The sequence below is a fragment of the Martes martes genome, assembly GCF_963455335.1.
Source record: "Martes martes genome assembly, chromosome: 8".
Taxonomy (NCBI): Eukaryota; Metazoa; Chordata; class Mammalia; order Carnivora; family Mustelidae; genus Martes; species Martes martes.
Window position 1 is genome coordinate 124,389,469 of NC_137895.1, and position 18,765 is coordinate 124,408,233.

The 18,765-nt window shown below is 39.1% G+C and overlaps 1 protein-coding gene and 1 pseudogene across 3 annotated transcripts in view; both read left to right on the forward strand.

Annotated features, from left to right (window-relative positions):
- MLLT10 (MLLT10 histone lysine methyltransferase DOT1L cofactor) overlaps nt 1–18,765 on the forward strand; it is a 249,801-nt gene that overhangs the window by 95,359 nt on the left and 135,677 nt on the right. The window lies entirely within an intron of this gene.
- Nucleotides 17,710–18,079, forward strand: LOC308348018 (NADH dehydrogenase [ubiquinone] 1 alpha subcomplex subunit 5-like; annotated as a pseudogene). Its single transcript has one exon. The product of its transcript is annotated as an NADH dehydrogenase [ubiquinone] 1 alpha subcomplex subunit 5-like (transcript).

Below are 18,765 nucleotides of genomic sequence, written 5' to 3' on the forward strand. Positions count from 1 at the left end.
TTTTGGGATTTGATATTCAGCTTTAGTCATTGCTCCCTCCCTCTTCTCTCAAATGGTTGGTCTCCTCACCTTGCTTAGGTTTTGGCACTCCACCACCCTACCCTTAGCACCCTCATGGGAGCTTACTTTGTTGGGGCTTTGACACCTGTGTTAGACTTCCCCATTTCCCCAGCATGGATGCTGCCATGCTCGGACCCATCTTATGGCTCTAAGACTAATGTACTCAAGGAGTAAGGGAAAGAAGGAGGAATGGACTATTTAGATATAAATCTTTTATCCATTTAGAGTTCATTTTATCATATGTATCAAATATAGACATATGTGTCTACATTTTCCCCTTCCACATAGTCAGCTTTTTCAACACTACTGAATAATCTATGTTTTACAGAGTAATTTGAAGAGTACATGACTCTTGATCTCAGGGTTGTGAGTTCGAGCCCCATACTGGGTGTAGAGATCACTTTAAAAAAAAGAAACGAAATACTGTTTTGATCATCATTAAATTCTTGGCTGTTTTTGACATTTTTTCTGTTCCATTATTGCATCTGTTTATTCTTACCCTAGTACCTATTCTAAATTATTATGGCTTTATGTACATTTTAGTACATGATAGAATAAATATTGTTACATCTTTCTTTTTCCAGATTAACATTAGGATTAACAAAATACAGTTTCGATTGTATTAGTGTTACAGTGAACTTTTGTTTTGAGGATGAATTGATCTTTTTATAATATTGAATCTTCACTTCTGGAAACATGGTATTTCTCTCCATCAAGCTCATTTTATAGTTTTCCTTATATGAGGATGCTATATGGTTGACCCTTGAATGTGGGAATTAAGGATGTCGACTCTTCCACAGTCAAAAATCCATGTATTGACTCCTGAAAAACTGAATTCCTACTATTGACCAGAAGCCTTACCAAAAACTAGTTGATAAACATGTATTTTATATATTGTGTATTATATACTGTATTCGTACAGTAAAGTAAGCTAGAGAAAAGAAAATATTATTGAGAAAGTCATAAGAGAGACAACTATCATATGATCTCCCTGATATGAGGAAGTTGGGAAGCAACATGGGGAGTTTGGGGGGTAGGAAAAGAATAAATTAAACAAGATGGGATCGGGAGGGAGACAAACCGTAAGACACTCTTAATCTCACAAAACAAACTGAGGGTTGTGAGGGGCGGGGAGGAGAGGGTGGTTGAGTTATGGGCATTGGGGAGAGTATGTGCTATGGTGAGTGCTGTGAAGTGTGTAAACCTGGCTATTCACAGACCTGTACCCCTGGGGCTAATAATACGTTATATGTTAATAAAAAAAAAGTCATAAGAGAAGATATATTTACAGTGCTATGCTATATCCCACATATAAGTAGGCCGTCACAGTTCAGTCTCAGTGGTGCTCATGAGTCAGCTCTCTTCCCTGTTTCTTGGATTTTTATGGTTGTTGATTTGTATAGTTAACCTTAAAAGCATAATAATAATCTGTTCATGATTATTCAGGGTAGCTAATAGGCATGTAATTCTGAAATGATAGGAACAATTAGAAAATGGATTGTTGAGTTTTGGAAGACACGATTTTTAGTGGATGGTAGTAAAGAGTGTTGAAGAGCATTTATTAATGTATTGGTCTCTTACTGTGGACCTATTTTATATCATGCATTGTGCTAGACACTGGGAATTCAAAGAAGCATAAAATGCAGGGTTTTTTCCATATGCGACTCCGATTTAGAAAGATAGTTGGGCGCCTGGGTGGCTCAGTCAGTTAAACATCTGCCTTTGGCTTGTCCTGATTTCAGGGTCCTGGGATCAAGCCCTGTATCAAGCTCCCTGCTCAGTGAGAAGTCTACTTCTCCCTCTCCCTCTGCCTCTTCCCCCATTTATAACATATGAAAATGATAATAATATATGTTATAAATCCAGGTTTCTGCAGCTATCAAAAGTAAAGCATTCCTGTAAAACCTTTCCTAAGCTGAAATTGGTATAAAATTGAGAAAGCAGTTACCATTAATTTATATGGAAAAAGTTTTGAGCATTCCCAGATTGAAAAAATAACCTTTCTTAAACTTTTCTGATACCTTAGGACTCACCGGTATAACAGATGCACAAAGTAAACCGAGACAAAGCACAGATGGTTACAGACATAGTTCAAAGCTCTGGAGGCTTGATGTGGAGATGCTGAGTGTAGTTCCTTGGGAAGGAGCTTGGCAGTGCCATTCATGCTGCTCTGGGTGGATGCTGCCTCTGTAATGGCTCAATGCAAAGCAAATGTTGAACACCACTTTCCCTTTTTGCCTTTTTTCATAAAAGCAAAAATCCTTCTTGGATTGTTTTTAGTTAGCAAAACAGGTATTAATGTAAGTCTTGTAAAATCAAAGTGGCATAGCACAGACTTTTGAAAAATGGGGGATACCCATAATAATAATAAATATGAATGGCCTATTATGGAACATAATGAAAAGGAGGGATTACTTTTGCCTAAGGAATTGAATAAAGCACACAAAGAGATTATAAGGACTTTGCAGAATAACTAGGAATTTGACCTGTGGAAGAAGGCTTAAATAATAATTCCAGACAGAAAGTAACATAAATTAGTGCAGTAAGTACAAAGGGAAGGTGGTAGTGAGTTCATAGAATAATAAATAATCTTGTGTGGTGAAACATAGTGGGATTTAGGAAAAAATAAAACAAACCAACAAACAAAGAGAAGAAAATTTTGTGAATGATAGGAAGGGGAATTTTCTAGAATATCTATGTAGTGTTTCTAAATTGCAGAGAACTCATTGTGTTGACTTATTATGTCCCTAAATGTATAACAGCCAGTTTTTGTACCATTTGTCACCAGGTTCGGTTTTTAATTAATTAATTAACTAATTAATTAATTAAAAATTAATTAATTAAAAATTAATTAATTAACTAATTAATTAATTAATTAACTAATTAATTAATTAAAAAAGATTTTATTTGTTTATTTGACAGGGAGAGAGAGATCATAAGTAGGCAGAGCAGGAGGCAGAGGGAGAGGGGGAGGCAGGCTCCCGGGCGAGCAGAGAGCCTGATGAGGGGCTCGATTCCAGGACCCTGAGATCATGACTTGAGCTGAAGGCAGGGGCTTAACCCACTGAACCACCCAGGCGCCCCCTTTTTAAAAATTTTTTGACCTCTGAGGTTGTATCGATCAGTTCTTCATTTCACGGACATACACGTTTTGTAATAAACATAATGAATGGTATATGTTACCTTTAAGTTACCTTCTTTTTTTTTTTTTTTTTTAAAGATTTTATTTATTTATTTTACAGAGAAAGAACGTGTAAGCCTGGGGTTGGGTGGATGGGAAAAAGGGAGGAAGAGGGAAAGAATCTCAAGCAGATTCTGCGCTGAGCTTGGAACCTGACATGGGGCTTGATCTTAGGACCCTGAGACCATGCATGACCAGAGCCAAAACCAAGAATTGGACACTTACCTGATGGAGCCACCCAGATGCCCCTCTATGTTAGTTACCTTTCAATAATTTTTAAGAAATGTGAAGACTGGGGCAACATAGAGAATGGTAGAGACTTGTGTTCTTCAGAGTCAAGGAAGCATTTTATTTTATTTTAATTATTTTTATTTTTAAAGATTTTATTTTTAAGTAATCTGTGCACCCAACATGCAGCTTGAACTTACAGCCCTGAGATCAAGTCATATGCTCCACTGACTGAGCCAGCCAGTCTCCCCAGGTGGCATTTATTTTAGAAAGCTACGATTTCCAGAGAGTAGTTGGTAGATGATGTATGTATTCTGTATATATGCTTTTTTTTTTTTTTTTTTTTTTTTTTTTTTTTTTTTTTTAAGATTTTATTTATTTGTCAGAGAGAGAGAGAGAGAGAGCGCGGAGCACAGGCAGACGGAGTGGCAGGCAGAGGCTGAGGGAGAAGCAGGCTCCCCGCTGAGCAAGGAGCCCGATGTGGGACTCGATCCCTGGACGCCGGGATCATGACCTGAGCCGAAGGCAGCTGTCCAACCAACTGAGCCACGCAGGCGTCCCTGTATATATGCTTTTGAAGAGTCTTTATTTATTGATGGCCACAAATAAATGAGTGTTTATAAGTAAAGGAAGGGTTACAATAGACCACACAAACAAAGAACACCATAAAAACATGAAAACATAAAAAAAATAAAAACACCATAAAAACATGGTGTCATTTAACTGTAAAAGCTTAAAGGTGGAGGAATACTTAGAAATTGCTAGCCCAATATCCCTTCAATTTTTTTTTAAAAGGAATGGTAGTGGGATAACTATTAAGAGAAGCGTTGTTTTGTTTTGCTTTTTAAAGATTTTATTCACTTATTTGAGAGAGAGAGGCAGAGATAGTGACAGAGAGCATGAGCTGGGAGGAGAGGGAGAAGCTGAGCAGGGAGCCCAGATCCAGGACTCCATCGCAGGATGTTGGGGTTATGACCTGAGCCGAAGTTAGACACTTAACTGACTGAACCGCCCAGGCCCTCCAAGAAGTGTTGATCAATATATTTAGCATCTGAGTGGAAAAGTTTGAAAGTACTAAATATTCTCTCTGATTTTGGGGTTCCTCATTGGTGCTATTTAAAAAGCTAGGTTTCAGATAGTGGAGCTGAACATTTCATGTGTGCATTCATCTGGCCAACATTTATGTATGGCATGCTCTGGTCTATATCAGACACTACTGGAAGCATGAGGAATACATAAAGCTCCTACCTGGTAGATAGATGGGCACAAATTATTGATCGTTAGGTAGTATAGTATGTGCAAGAATTCTAGAATACAGAGAATGTTTACTTAATGTGGTGTAACAGGGCTGAAGAGAAGCAAGAAGCAGGATATCTTAGACTAGATTGGAGCTTCTCTGAATTTTTTTTTTTTTAAGATTTTATTTATTTATTTGACAGACAGAAATCACAAGTAGGCAGAGAGGCAGGCAGAGAGAGAGGGGGAAGCAGGCTCCCCGCTGAGCAGAGAGCCCGATGCGGGGCTCAATCCCAGGATCCTGAGACCATGACCTGAGCCGAAGGCAGCGGCTTTAACCCACTGAGCCACCAGCTTCTCTGAATTTTGAAGAGTGAGAAGGCTCCAGGTGCTGGCTGTGAGGAGAGGAAAGAAGAAGGAGCACACCAGTGGTTTTTACTTTTACAGACTGAAGAAGCAAAAGCTCTGAAGGAGGAAATAGAGTGAGAGATAGCGTGAGGGTAGTGGTGAGGGAGAAGGGCAGCATAGCTTAGAGTTTGAATGTGATATGTAGAATGCTGAGAGAGGTCGTCAAGGACCAGATTTTCAAAGGCCTCGTATATCATGTTAAGGATTTTGAATTTTATTTCTATTGAAAGGTTTTTATATTTATGTGGAAGGCGTGTGCTCAGGTCTACCTTTTTTTCTGAAAGATTTATTCATTTGAAAGAGAGTGTGAGGTGGGGAGGGAGGGGGCAGAGGGAGAGTATCTTAAGGCAGACTCCCTGCTGAGAGCAGAGCTGGATCTCACATCCATGCGATCATCACCTGAACCAAGATCAAGAGTTGATCTACTGGGGTGCCTGGGGTGCCTGGGTGGCTCAGTGGGTTAAGCCTCTGCCTTCAGCTCAGGTCATGATCTCAGGGTCCTGGGATCGAGCCCCGCATCGGGCTCCCTGCTCAGTGGGGAGCCTGCTTCCCCCTCTCTCTCTGTCTGCTGCTCTGCCTGCTTGTGATCTCTTTCTCTCTGTCAAATAAATAAATAAAATCTTTAAAAAAAAAAATAAAGAGTTGATCTACCAACTCCATAGGTCTGCCATTCTAGAGGATAATGAGAGGAGGATTGGGAGAGGGAAGATGGACAAGAGTAGTTACTTAGACGCTGTTGAGGGTTTTGCAGTGTTCCAGAGATAATAACGAGGGTCCGAAATAGAGTGGTATTAGGAATAAAGGAACACATATTTAGGTAATACAAGAGTTTCGATTGACCAGGTATGGTGATTAGTGTGACACACAAGATGAGGGAGGAAGAAAAATGAGAATCACTTTTCAGCCTCAAGAAGGTAAGTACTGGGCACATCATCATCACCTGAGATAGAGTATATGTAGAGTCATCAAGTTAATTGACTGATTTCTTAGACCAAAGACACTAAGCTTTAAATTCTTGGCATATGTTGATGGGACTTACTACCTTGTTTGTAATACAGATCTTGTGTCTACAAGTTGTTGCCAGCATATATTAGCAATATGATGATAAGACCCCAAGATAAAATTCACATTTCCGCTGAAGCATTGAATGTTTGCTTTTGTATATGTCTAATATATGTTTGTTTTGCTTGGCACTTTATCCTAGTTACTCAGATGAACACTTACATTCCTTTTTTCTTTTCTAGACAGTTGAATCATTTGGAAAAGGAAAATGGTCTTGCAACTGTCTTTTAAAAAAATTTTTAATTTTTATTAACATATAATGTATTATTAGCCCCAGGGGTACGGGTCTGTGAATCGCCAGGTTTACACACTTCACAGCACTCACCATAGCACATACCCTCCCCAGTGTCCACAACCCAACCACTCTCTCCCTCCGCCACTCCCCTCGGCAACCCTCAGTTTGTTTTGTGAGATGAAGAGTCTCTTACGGTTTGTCTCCCTCCTGATCCCATCTTGTTTCATTTTTTCCTTCCCTACCCCCCAGACTCCCCACTTTGTTTCTCAACTTCCTCATTTCAGGGAGATCATATGATAATTGTCTTTCTCTGATTGACTTATTTCACTCAACATAATACCCTCTAGTTCCCTCCACATCGTTGCAAATGGCAAGATTTCATTTCTTTTGATGACTGCATCGTATTCTGTTGTGTATGTGTATATATGTGTGTGTATATATATATACATATACACACACACACACACACACACACCCCACATCTTCTTTATCTATTCATCTGTTTGTCTTTCTTTTCTATAGAAAAATCTTTTTGCCCTTTTTTGTACCTCAGCTGATTCTCACTTTCCTTGTTCAGCTTTTCTCTGTTGTGTTAGCGTCCCTCCTCTACCTGCCAGTACATACATGTATACATACTCTGTTTTGTTTGGCATTGTTTCTCTTTTTCTAGGGAATAGTAAATTATTTTTCTTTATGTTTGTTTTCTGTATATTTTGTGCTTCTGTGTTGAGCTTTACTTCTAATTGCCTTCTCTCAACTCTAAGGCTCAGAGGCAATTTTATTAAATAGGGTTTACTGAGGACTGTGGAAGAATGTCAGTATAATTTCTTTTGTGTTACTTCTTTTCTCCTCTTACTTTTAAAGGCAGCAGTCCAGTCTAAACTGGAAATGCCAATATGCAATAGTTAACTTAAAATTGTTTATGGGAGCAAACTTAATCTCACTAACATACAAATTGCCAGTTATCAGTTTTTTCATGTTTGTTTGATGTCTTGGGCACTCCCTAGATAATAGATGTTTATATGTTATAATCTGCTAATATAATTAATTAAGAGATAAGATTTTATTAGAATCTGTACTTAAAGGGAGAACACCAGGCAATATTTTAAGACAAGGCAAGTCATACTTGACAAATTTGGTTTATTCATAGAGAAAATACTATAACGGGGTTAGAGTTAAGCCCAAAGACTTTATCCTAGTCAGAAATTAAATTTACTGAAACTAGCTAAAGTACAAATAGGGTTGGCTGAAAGGCAGCAATAGGCAGTTTAACCACATACATGGGGAGTTGGACCTGGAACTAGAAAGTCACAGACTGAATACCGTCTGTTCCATCTTTACTGTGGGTCCTACAGTCTTTTTTCTCTCTATGGTCTCTTCTTATTTTCACATAATTTGTAATTCTGCTTCTCATTTTATCTGAGTTTTCTATAAGTAACTTGACTCAGTGTCCAAGATCTAAATTTTTAACAGAGCAAGTCTGGTCTAGGTACTGGGCTTCGAAGCCATTTTCACCTAGCAAAGCGTGGGTACCTAGTTACCACTGCACCATTAGAAATTGAGCGTAGATATGGACAATCGTACAGAAGAGATAGGAGTTATTTAGGTGCTCTTCCTCCTTCTGTCTCATAAATGTCCATTTAAACTACGTAAAAGCCTATAAACTGTTCCTGATGTAGATATGCCAAATTGTATATGGTGATTCCTTAGTTTTTATAAAATAGTATAGTGTTCTGCATAAACTTCTTGAGAATTTCTGTCTTTTTAAAAAAATAATTCACAAAGGAGTTTTTGGCCAGCTTTTAAAAGAAGTGATTTAAGGGGTGCCTGGGTGGCTTAGTCCCTTAAGCATCTAACTCTTGATTTTGACCCAAGTCATGATCTCTGGGTCATGAGATCAAGCTCTGTGTCTGGTTCTGCATTCAGCAGGAAGTCTTCTTGAAAGTCTCTTCCTCTGGGCCCCCCTTCCCCACCTGTCTGGTGCCTATACACTCTCTCTCTCTCTGAAGTGAATAAATAAGTCTTAAAAAAAAAAAAAAGTGATTTAAGGTTAGTTGATGACTTTATAAAAGAGCCAGGGATAAATTGTATATTGGGACTTTCTTTTTTTCTCGTTATATAAAACTAATGTGTTGAATTAGGGCTAAACTCTTGGTATATGTTATTACAGCATGGAGTCATGATGAATACAATTGAGTAAACTGGTCTGTTTGAGTTGTTTGATTTTAAAGCAGTAAGTCTTAGCAAAGTGTATAAGGTGTCCAGGAAGACAGTGTACTTTGAAGGCATGTCACATTTTTCCAAATTAGTGTTTCTTTACTTTTTTGGGGTCTTCAAGATTCTGATAAAACATAAGGATTCTTTCTACAGAATAATATACACCTGAAACATAACACAATATTTTACATATACTTTCTGGAAGGTTATAAGAATACTCCTTGATATATCTCAAATTCTGTTTCCTAGTCATGAGAATTACCGAATTTTAGATTACATCAGATAATAAATAGTTTAGTACTTGATGTATTTAAAAATAATACACTTTATTATCATTTAAAAAAAGATTTATTCATTTTATTTTATTTTTTAAAAGATTTTATTTATTTATTTGACAGAGGGAGAGAAATCACAAGTAGGCAGAGTAGCAGGCAGAGAGAGGAGGGGAAGCAGGCTCCCCGCTGAGCAGAGAGCCCGATGCGGGGATCGATCCCAGGACCCTGAGATCATGACCTGAGCTGAAGGCAGAGGCTTAACACACTGAGCCACCCAGGGGCCCCAGATTTATTCACTTTAGAGAGAGAGTGTGCTCATAATCAGGGGGAGGAATGGGGTGGGGAGAGAATCTCAAGCAGAGTGGAGCAAGGAGCATGGAGCCTGTTGTGCAGTTCTGTCCCAAAAATGATACATTTTAAATTTAATGTGTAAACATTTTTAATATTTGGCATCTTAAAAATCTGTAAGTAGGAGTTAAAATAATGACAAATACACAGATTTTATTCTTGGCTCTTTACTTTGGATGACTCTAATGTTTATGTCATAATTCACCTAAATATTCCCATATTACTGAGGTATTTTTCTTTTATAAATTAAAGCATGACAGGAATCTTGCTTCTCTATGTCCTTTATTCTGTGTTTTGGATCATTTCTTTTGGCTAGAACTGTAGTTAGAATTATTGTGTTATAGACTATACTGTTTTTTTGTTTTTTTTTTAAGATTTTATTTATTTATTTGACAGACAGATCACAAGTAGGCAGAGAGGCAGGCAGAGAGAGAGGGAGGAAGCAGGCTCCCCGCTGAGCAGAGAGCCCGATGCGGGGCTCGATCCCAGGACGCTGGGATCACGACCTGAGCCGAAGGCAGCGGCTTTAACCCACTGAGCCACCCAGGCGCCCCATAGACTATACTGTTTCTAAAGTTCTGATAAGATTGCCTGATTGCTTTCCAAATTTATATAGCTAATAATTTATGAAAATGCCATTTTTACCACACCATTGTCTATATTGGTTTTTAATAATTTTTTTGAAAGATTTATTCATTTATTTGACAGAGAGAGAGAGAGAGAGAGAGAGCACGTGCATGCGGGGGTGGGGGACAGAGGGAGAGAATCTTCAAGCGGATTGTGCACTGAATGCGGAGCCTGTGGTGGGGCTCAGTCCCACGACTTAAGAGATCATGACCTGAGCTGAAACCAAGAGTCAGTGGCTCAACCAGCTGAACCACCCAGGCACCCAGGTTTTTATCAGTTTAAATATTTGTTAATTTGGTAATTAAAAATGATGTCCAGTTATTTTAATTTTTGTTTTATTACTTGTCAGGTCATCAGAATAATCTCTTTGTGTCTTTTAAAAAATTTTTTATTTATTTTTTAAAATTATTAACATATAATGTATTTGTTTCAGCGGTATAGGTCTGTGATTGATCATTCTTACACAACACACAGCCCTTACCACAGCACATACCCTCCCCAGTGTCCATCACCCAGCCATCCCATTCCCCCCACATCCCTCCTCTCCAGCAACCCTCAGTTTGTTTCCTGAGATTGAGAGTCTCTTACGGTTTGTCTCCCTCTCTGGTTTTGTCTTGTTTCATCTTTTCATCTCTTCCCCTATGAATCTCTGCCCTGTTTCTCAAATTCCACATATCAGTGAGATCATATGATGATTGTCTTTCTCTGATTGACTTATTTTGCTTAGCATAATACCCTTTAGTTCCATCCATGTCTTTGCAAATGGCAAGATCTCATTTTTGATGGATGCATAATATTCCATAATGTGTATGTATGTATACATATATATACATATACATACATACATATACACATATACATATATATACATACACACACGCACACACACACCACATCCTCTTTATCCATTCATCTGTTGATGGACATTTAGGCTCTTTCTGTAGTTTGGCTATTGTGGATATTGCTGCTATAAATACTGGGGTATGTGTGCCCTTTTGGATCACTACATTTGCATTTTTGGAGTAAATACCCAGTAGCACAGTTGCTAGGCTATAGAGTAACTCTATTTTCAGCTTTCTGAGGAACCTTCATACTGTTTTCCAGAGTGGCTGCACCACTGTTGCATTCCTACCAACAGTGTAGGAGGGTTCCCCTTTCTCCTCATCCTTGCCAACATCTGTTGTTTCCTGACTTGTTAATTTTAGCCATTCTGACAGGTGTGAGGTGGTATCTCATTGTGCTTTTGATCTGTATTTCCCTGATGCCCAGTGATGTTTGCCCTGATGCCCAGTGATGTTGAGCAGTTTTTACATGTGTCTGTTGGCCATGTGGATGTCTTCTTTGCAGAAATGTCTGTTCATGTCTTCTGCCCGTTTCTTGATTGGATTATTTTTTCCTTGGGTATTGAGTTTGATGAGTTGTGTGTAGATTTTGGATCTTTTATCTGATATGTCCTTTATCTGATATGTCCTTTATCTGATATGTCCTTTGCAAATAATCTTCCATTCTGTGGGTTGTCTTTTGGTTTTGTTAACTGTTTCCTTTGCTGTGCAAAAGCTTTTTATCTTGATGAAGTCCCAGTAGTTCATTTTTTTAAAAAGATTTTTATTTATTTATTTGACGGAGGGATAGAGAGAGCACAGGTAGGCAGAGCAGCAAGCAGAGGGAGAGGAAGAAGCAGGCTCTCCACTGAGCAGAGAGCCTGATGCGGGGCTTGATCCCAGGACCCTGGGATCATGACCTGAGCCGGAGGCATCCGCTTAACCGACTGAGCCACCCAGGTGCCCCCCAATAGTTCATTTTTGCCTTTGCTTCCCTTGCTTTGGCAATGTGTCTAGGAAGAAGCTGCTGTGGCTGAGGTGGAAGAGGTTGCTGCCAATGTTCTCCTTCTGTTTTAAACTGTTAGGTTTTCTAAAGTTAAGAACTCTTTCAATAATGATACCAAAGTTCTGTTTGAATATACCGCAGGTACTTTTTCAGTTTGTCTTTTCGTATTGGTGACATAAGAAAATATTTATAAACACACAGACTTCACATTTTTTTGGGGGGGGTGCGGCAAGATACAGGGTGATTAAAAAATTGAGTCTTTGAAAAGTAAATAGGTTATATAGGATTACAGTTGCTCTTTGAATAGTACAGGTATGAACCGTGTGGGGTCCACTTACATGCAGATTTTTTCTGTTAAGTAAAGTACAGTACCTAAATGTATTTTCTTTGATGATATTTTTTAACGACATTTTTCATCTAGTTTATAGTATATAATACATATAACATGCAAAATATGTGTTAAGGCCTCTGGTAAACAGTAGGCTGTTAGTTAAGTTTTTGGGGAGTCAAAAGTTATACCTGGATTTTCTTTTTTTAAAGATTTATTTATTTATTTGAGAGAGAGAGAGTGCGCTGGTGCCCTTGTACTTGAGAGCATATGCTCGTGAATGGGGGAGGGGCAGAGGTAGAAGGAGACGAGCAGACTCCCCCTCTGAGCAGGGATCCTGATGCAGTCCTCGAACTTATGACCCTGAGATCATGACCTGAGCCAACATCAAGAGTCAGCCACTCGGGGCGCCTGGGTGGCTCAGTGGGTTAAAGCCTCTGCCTTCAGCTCAGGTCGTGATCTCAGGGTCCTGGGATCGAACCCTGCATCCGACTCTCTGCTCAGCAGGGAGCCTGCTTCCTCCTCTCTCTCTGCCTGCCTCTCTGCGTACTTGTGATCTGCCTGTCAAATAAATAAATAAAATCTTAAAAAAAAAAAAAAGAGTCAGCCACTCAGCTGAGCCACCCAGGCACTCCTACACCTGATTTTCAACTACATGGGGGATGGAGACTTCTAACCTGTATGTTCAAGGGTCAACTGTATATAGTATGCACCAAATTATAGTATTGCTCTTATTTTTCTGTACTTGTAATGCAGAGATCATTTCATAAGCAGGCAGAGGGAGAGAGAGACGCAGACTCCCCATTGAATGGGGGGTCTGACGTGGAGCTTGATCCCAGGACCCCAGGATCATGATCTGAGCTGAAGGCAGCTGCTTAACTAAGCCACCCAGGCATGCCGAGATCATTCTTTGCATACACAGAGCTCTGTACATATGCACAGAGCAGTTGCATAGTACTAAGGAAGTTATACATCACATTCACAAAATCTTTCAGCAGGTTTCAGAAAATTTACAGAGTGATAGCTGTTACCCTTATTCTGGCTCTTTCTTCACAGATGGCTAAAATCTGATATTTTCTGCATGCTGTAAATGAGATATCTAAGGCAAAATGATACAACTTCTCTTGCGCTATTCCAAGCCACATGGAAGATGAAAATGACTTTGTTCATTGTCAGATACTGTCTTTTAAGAGGGAAAGTCCATTTGCCATAATGGCTATATCTGTAGCATTAAAAGCCATGATGTTGAAATTAAACATGTAAGGATTGTAAGAAGTGAATGTCTTTTGTGCAAGAGTACACACATGGTCCATTCTTTTTTGTGTGTGTGAAGAAAATAATAGTTGAATTGCATATATGGATATGTTGACAGAATGGTCTTTTCCACAGCTATGGGAAGACTTTGACAACATACTATAGAGGTTAGGTCTCTGCCTTCATCGATCCAGTAGCATGGAGCTTTCTTCATGGTTATCTTCCATGCTACTGGGTTAGGCATTCGGTTCTGTGAAAAAAATTTTTTTCTTAGGCCAAATTATTTTGAATGCAAGCCCCAATTTATTAACTTGTTAGAAAGGAAATGGCAAGGTTACAAATAAAACATACAGGTTCAGAGAGAGGGTGTGGAAATTGGGAGGTTATATAGGCTGGGAAACAGAGAGTACATTAGTATTTTAAAAGAGAAAATTTTAAGTTTTATTTTACAAGGTTATATAAATATCATGTCTGTATTTGTAATTACAAGGAGTAATAAGATGATCAGATGTGCCAGGTATGAGAAAAAAGTGATAAGGATACATTTTGGGTCTGAAATTGGAATAATGAGATTTCATCACCCAACTAATGTTCAGCAGCACAGGTAATAGAAAATCATGAAATGGTTTCAAGTAGAAGTAAAGCTGCTAGCAATAAGTTCTAATTTTGGTCAGGTTACTACTGCTGATAGGGATTTTTCTCAAGGTACAAAGTTGTAGAATGGAGTTTGCTATTTTTAAAATCCATTATGGTCTAATTTTTCTCTTTGAAAGTTCAAAACATTGGCCTGCTCTGAAACAGTGACCACCCAAATTCCTAGTTAACACAGCATGTGACTTTTTTTTTTTTTTTTAAAGGGGATAAGACAGGTACCTTTTGTATCCTCCATCTCTTTCTCTACAAGGTTGAGGTAGCAAAGGAATGCATCGTAGCTGCAAAAACGTCGGGTTTGAAGTAGGCTACTGGATTGGTTTGCTCTATGACAGTGGGGGCATATAATATAGATCTTTATAAGAGTATAGAAATAACTTTGATGCTTCCTTTACAGATTAGTTTTACTTTTTTGAAGGTGTTGAATACTTTGTGTGTCACCTCATTTCTGTTGGGTTTTCTTCATATGAACATTCTGTCGGGATTTTTACCTTTCTTCAAGCTCTTGATTGATCTCTTTTGTACCTGGTATAAAGAGCAGGTTTAGGGTTTATTTCTAATTGTATTGTTCAAATGTTTTCTAATTTTTTTACTTATGCTTTTATAAAATTTTCATTTTTATGCTACATACTGTAAGAATATAAGTATTTGTTTTAGAAATTATCAGAAGATAAACAATAATATAATGAAACTACTTTCCATTGCAATTCGTCACCCAACTCTAAAGCATTACCAACTCATAGCCAGTTTTTCGTACAACCTCTTTATTGGTTTCCTAGGGCTGCCATAAGAAAGTACAACAAACTGAGTGGCTTAAAACAATAGAAATTTATTCTCTCATGGTTGTGGAAGCTGAAAGTCTGGAATTTAGGTATTGGCATTTGTTCCTTCTGAGAACTGTGAGAGAGAATCTGTTCAAGACCTCTTTCCCAGCTTCTCGTGGTGGATAGCAATTCTTGGCATTCCTTCACTTACGGATTTATCACCCCAGTCTCTGCTTTTTCACCCCAGTGTTTTTCCTTTGCTTCTGTATCCTCAAGTGGCCATCATCTTATTATAAGGACCAGTCATGTTGAATGTTAGGGGCCTGCCCTACCCCGATGTGACCTCATCTCAACTAATTACATCTGCAGTGACCCTTTTCCCAAGTAAGACCACATTCTGAGTTATTGGGGGCTATTAGGTCTTCACATACCTTTCTTGGGGGACACAATCTAGCACATAGTAATCTGTTACCCTCCCTTCATGTTCTTACCACATGCAAAATACTTTCATTTCATCCTACCATCTCCCAAGTCTTTTTTTTTTTTAAGATTTATATTTGTTTGTTTGTTTATTTATTTATTTGACAGAGAGAGAGAGAGAGAGAGAGGAGAGATCACAAGTAGGTAGAGGCAGGCAGAGAGAGAGGGGGAAGCAGGCTCCCTGCTGAGCAGAGAGCCCGATGCGGGGCTTGATCCCAGGACCCTGAGATCATGACCTAAGCCGAAGGCAGAGGCTTAACCCACTGAGCTACCCAGGCACCCCACCATCTCCCAAAGTCTTAATTCATTCTAGTATCAGTGTCTGACTCCATATTGCTGCTTTTTTCCTTGCTACTGTGACCTAAACTTAGAAACTTTTGCTTAGCCCTGCACATAGGCATGTTACAGCTAAAATTTGCAAAAACTGCTTTTTACTTGAAATATACCTCACCCAAGGAGATAAGGAAGTATATACAGAAATGACTAGGCTATGTTTAAGGTTTACAGGAACATTACCAGACTTCTATACGCAAAGTTCAGCTGACCAAGAACAAAGAAGTTACTTGACCTACTCTGAATGTGTACAGACAGCAGTCATCTTTTGACTCCCAACTTCCCCCCACCTCTTTCCCCCCTCTTCCTAACATAAAAGCTTGAATCGCATGATTGAGGAGATGGTTCTTTGGGACAGTAGTCCTCTATCTCTTTGACTGGCTGGCTTTCAGAATAAAATCTCTTTCCTACCCAAATATCAGCCTCTTGACTTACTGGCCTGTTGTGCAGTGAACAGAACAAACTTGGGACTTGGCGGGGGCCGGGGGGAAGTGTGGTAAAGTGAAGAGCATTGAGAAAAATCAGCCTCTGTGGCACCAGTGAACAGATAAGTCTAAAAGCTGGGGGCTGAACACAAACATTGTGGAAGCAAAAAATCTAATACTCCAGCCCTCAGCCCAAATATAAGGTATTATTAGAGGAAGACCGAGGGACAAACTACCCCAGTGGGCTCAAAGGACAGACCAGATGTGTCCTATTGAATTGCAAACCTGCTTTACTTTAGTAAATCCCATTTTCCTTCCAGCTTCTCCCTTTAAAATGGGACTGTCTATACTATACCTGGCCCACCCCTGTATCTTGGAAGCAGATAACTTTTCCTTATTTCACAGGGTCACAAATGGAAATGAATTTTGTCTCAGGATCAACCATACCCAGAGTTTCACCCTCACCTGATTTAGATGATTCAGAAGATGAGATGTGGAACTTTTGAGATTACAATATTTATTTATTTATTAAAGATTTTCATTTATTTATTTGACAAACAGATGGGAAGAGAGAGAGATCACAAGTAGGCAGAGAGGCAGGCGGGGTGGTGGGGAAGCAGGCTCCCTGCTGAGCAGAGAGCCCGATGCGGGGCTCGATCCTAAGACCCTGAGATCATGACCTGAGCTGAAGGCAGAGGCTTTAACCCACTGAGCCACGCACGCGCCCCGAGATTACAATATTTAGATAAAATTAGGAATTTAAAAGGTGATGCTTTGTCAGACATGCTGAGTTTCTTCCTGGTACACTTCTGCTTTTCCCTTAGTGTTCGATTGCTTTTGTTTGATGTTTTGGGCTTGCGATTTCGCAATTGTTTTGGTCTAGCCTCAGTCTTTTTTAGGCCCTGTATATCTGGGCCTCAGGGTTTCAGCATTCCTTCCTCTTCCCCATGGCAGGCCTACATTTGTGTCTTGGAAAGACTTGTGAGCAAGAGGGAGGGCTTCCTGCCTCTCCCCCAGTACTAGAAAACCTTTAATAGCATTGTTAACATGGGTAGGAATTTAGGGTTGGGAATTTTTCCTGTCCCTCACTTAAAGTTTAAGGGTAAAGATTTTTTCCTGTGTCTTCTTAAGCATGGTGGGTCTTTGCCCATACCTTGGATATGACAGGGCTTGCTGCCAGATCCCCAAATGCTTAAGGCTTTTGAAAGGAGTGTTTGGGTAGGAGGTGGGATTTCGTATCTTACCATCAGTAGTATCTGATTTGGTTCAGCATGCCTGCACCATGAAGGCAGATTATTTCTGAGGATTTTGTCTCCTAGCTGTCAATCCTCCCTGTGAGCCTCTTTAAAAAGTTCATGGAGTAGAGCCTGTGAATGGGCAAGAACTCTGTCAGTGGTTCCAGTGGTTCTACACTGTCATACTAGCCCACAATCAGCCTTTAGCAGTGTTTTAAAATTTTAGCTAATTTCATCTTTACCTGCACATCTTTATCCTTGCTATATCATTGGTGGATATTCGGAACATCTTGTAGTTCTTAGGGATTTGTGGGTAGAGTGTATATCCCCTTGGATTTTAGGCTACTTGGTTGCCTCACAACTGTACCTTTTAGTTACAGGAAGAACTGTGTTTTTATAGTTTATATGCCTTGTTCAAGTTAGGTTTAGAGTGATACTTTCAGCTACTTCTTAGATGGGATTGGAATTTGGCCCTTAAATCCTTTTTATACGAACCCTGTTTCTTTAACTTAAAAAATTAGGTTAAGAGGGCTTTATGTCCCCGCCTGTCGACACTGTTGTGGTGGGTTTGCTGAAGAAGACCACCAGCCTTGTGGAATTGGCTGTGAAATCCACATGAGAGGCTAAGAATATTGTACACTAAGATTCTTGCTGTTCTTGAGCAAATTCCCAAAAATGCAGCATGTAGTAAGTATACAGAACAGATTGCAAATGAGAAGTTGAGTATGGTTGAAGTGGAATTAGATGTTAAGAAATTAGAAGATCAGCTTCAGGGTGCCCAGCTGCAAGAGGTGATTCTTTAGGCTGAAAATGAACTAAGTCTGGCAAGAAAAATAATATAATGGAAATCATGGAAGCCTTTAGTGGAAGAGCCTCTGGCCAGCCGTTGGAAATGGCCAGTATAATCATCATTAAATGACTAGTGTATTGATGAAAAACTGATGTAATTATATCTTGTATAGTAAAAAAAATAAAAATTAGGTTAAAATACAACTTTTATTTTCCCTAAGTGAAAACTTCTCTGGCCAGGAATTTGGTTTGAGTATAGCTTTATTCACATACTTGACATTTTATTTAGATATAGTTTTGTTGTTTGGGAGCATTTTCTCAATAATCCTCAGTTATTTTACAAGTTTTTCTCCTTGATCTAGTAGCTAATATTTAAAAATTATCAAATTACTTATTTCTACTTTGATTGATGTGTCTTGGAGCTCTCTTGTTTCCTTTTTCTCTCTCTCAGTGTATGTGTATGTGTGTGTGTGTATATATATATATATGCACACAGTTATAGTTGTTTTATCTTCCTGATGGATTGACTTTTTTTATTTTTATTTTTTTAAAAGATTTTTATTTATTTATTTGACAGACAGAGATCACAAGTAGGCAGAGAAGCAGACAGAGAGGAAGGGAAGCAGGCTCCCTGCTGAGCAGAGAGCCCGATGCGGGGCTGGATCCCAGGACCCTGAGATCCTGACCTGAGCTGAAGGCAGAGGCTTTAACCCACTGAGCCACCCAGGCGCTCTGGATTGACCTTTATTTAATTAAAAAATATTCCTCTTTATCTTTAATAATAATTTTTTTTGGTGGGGGG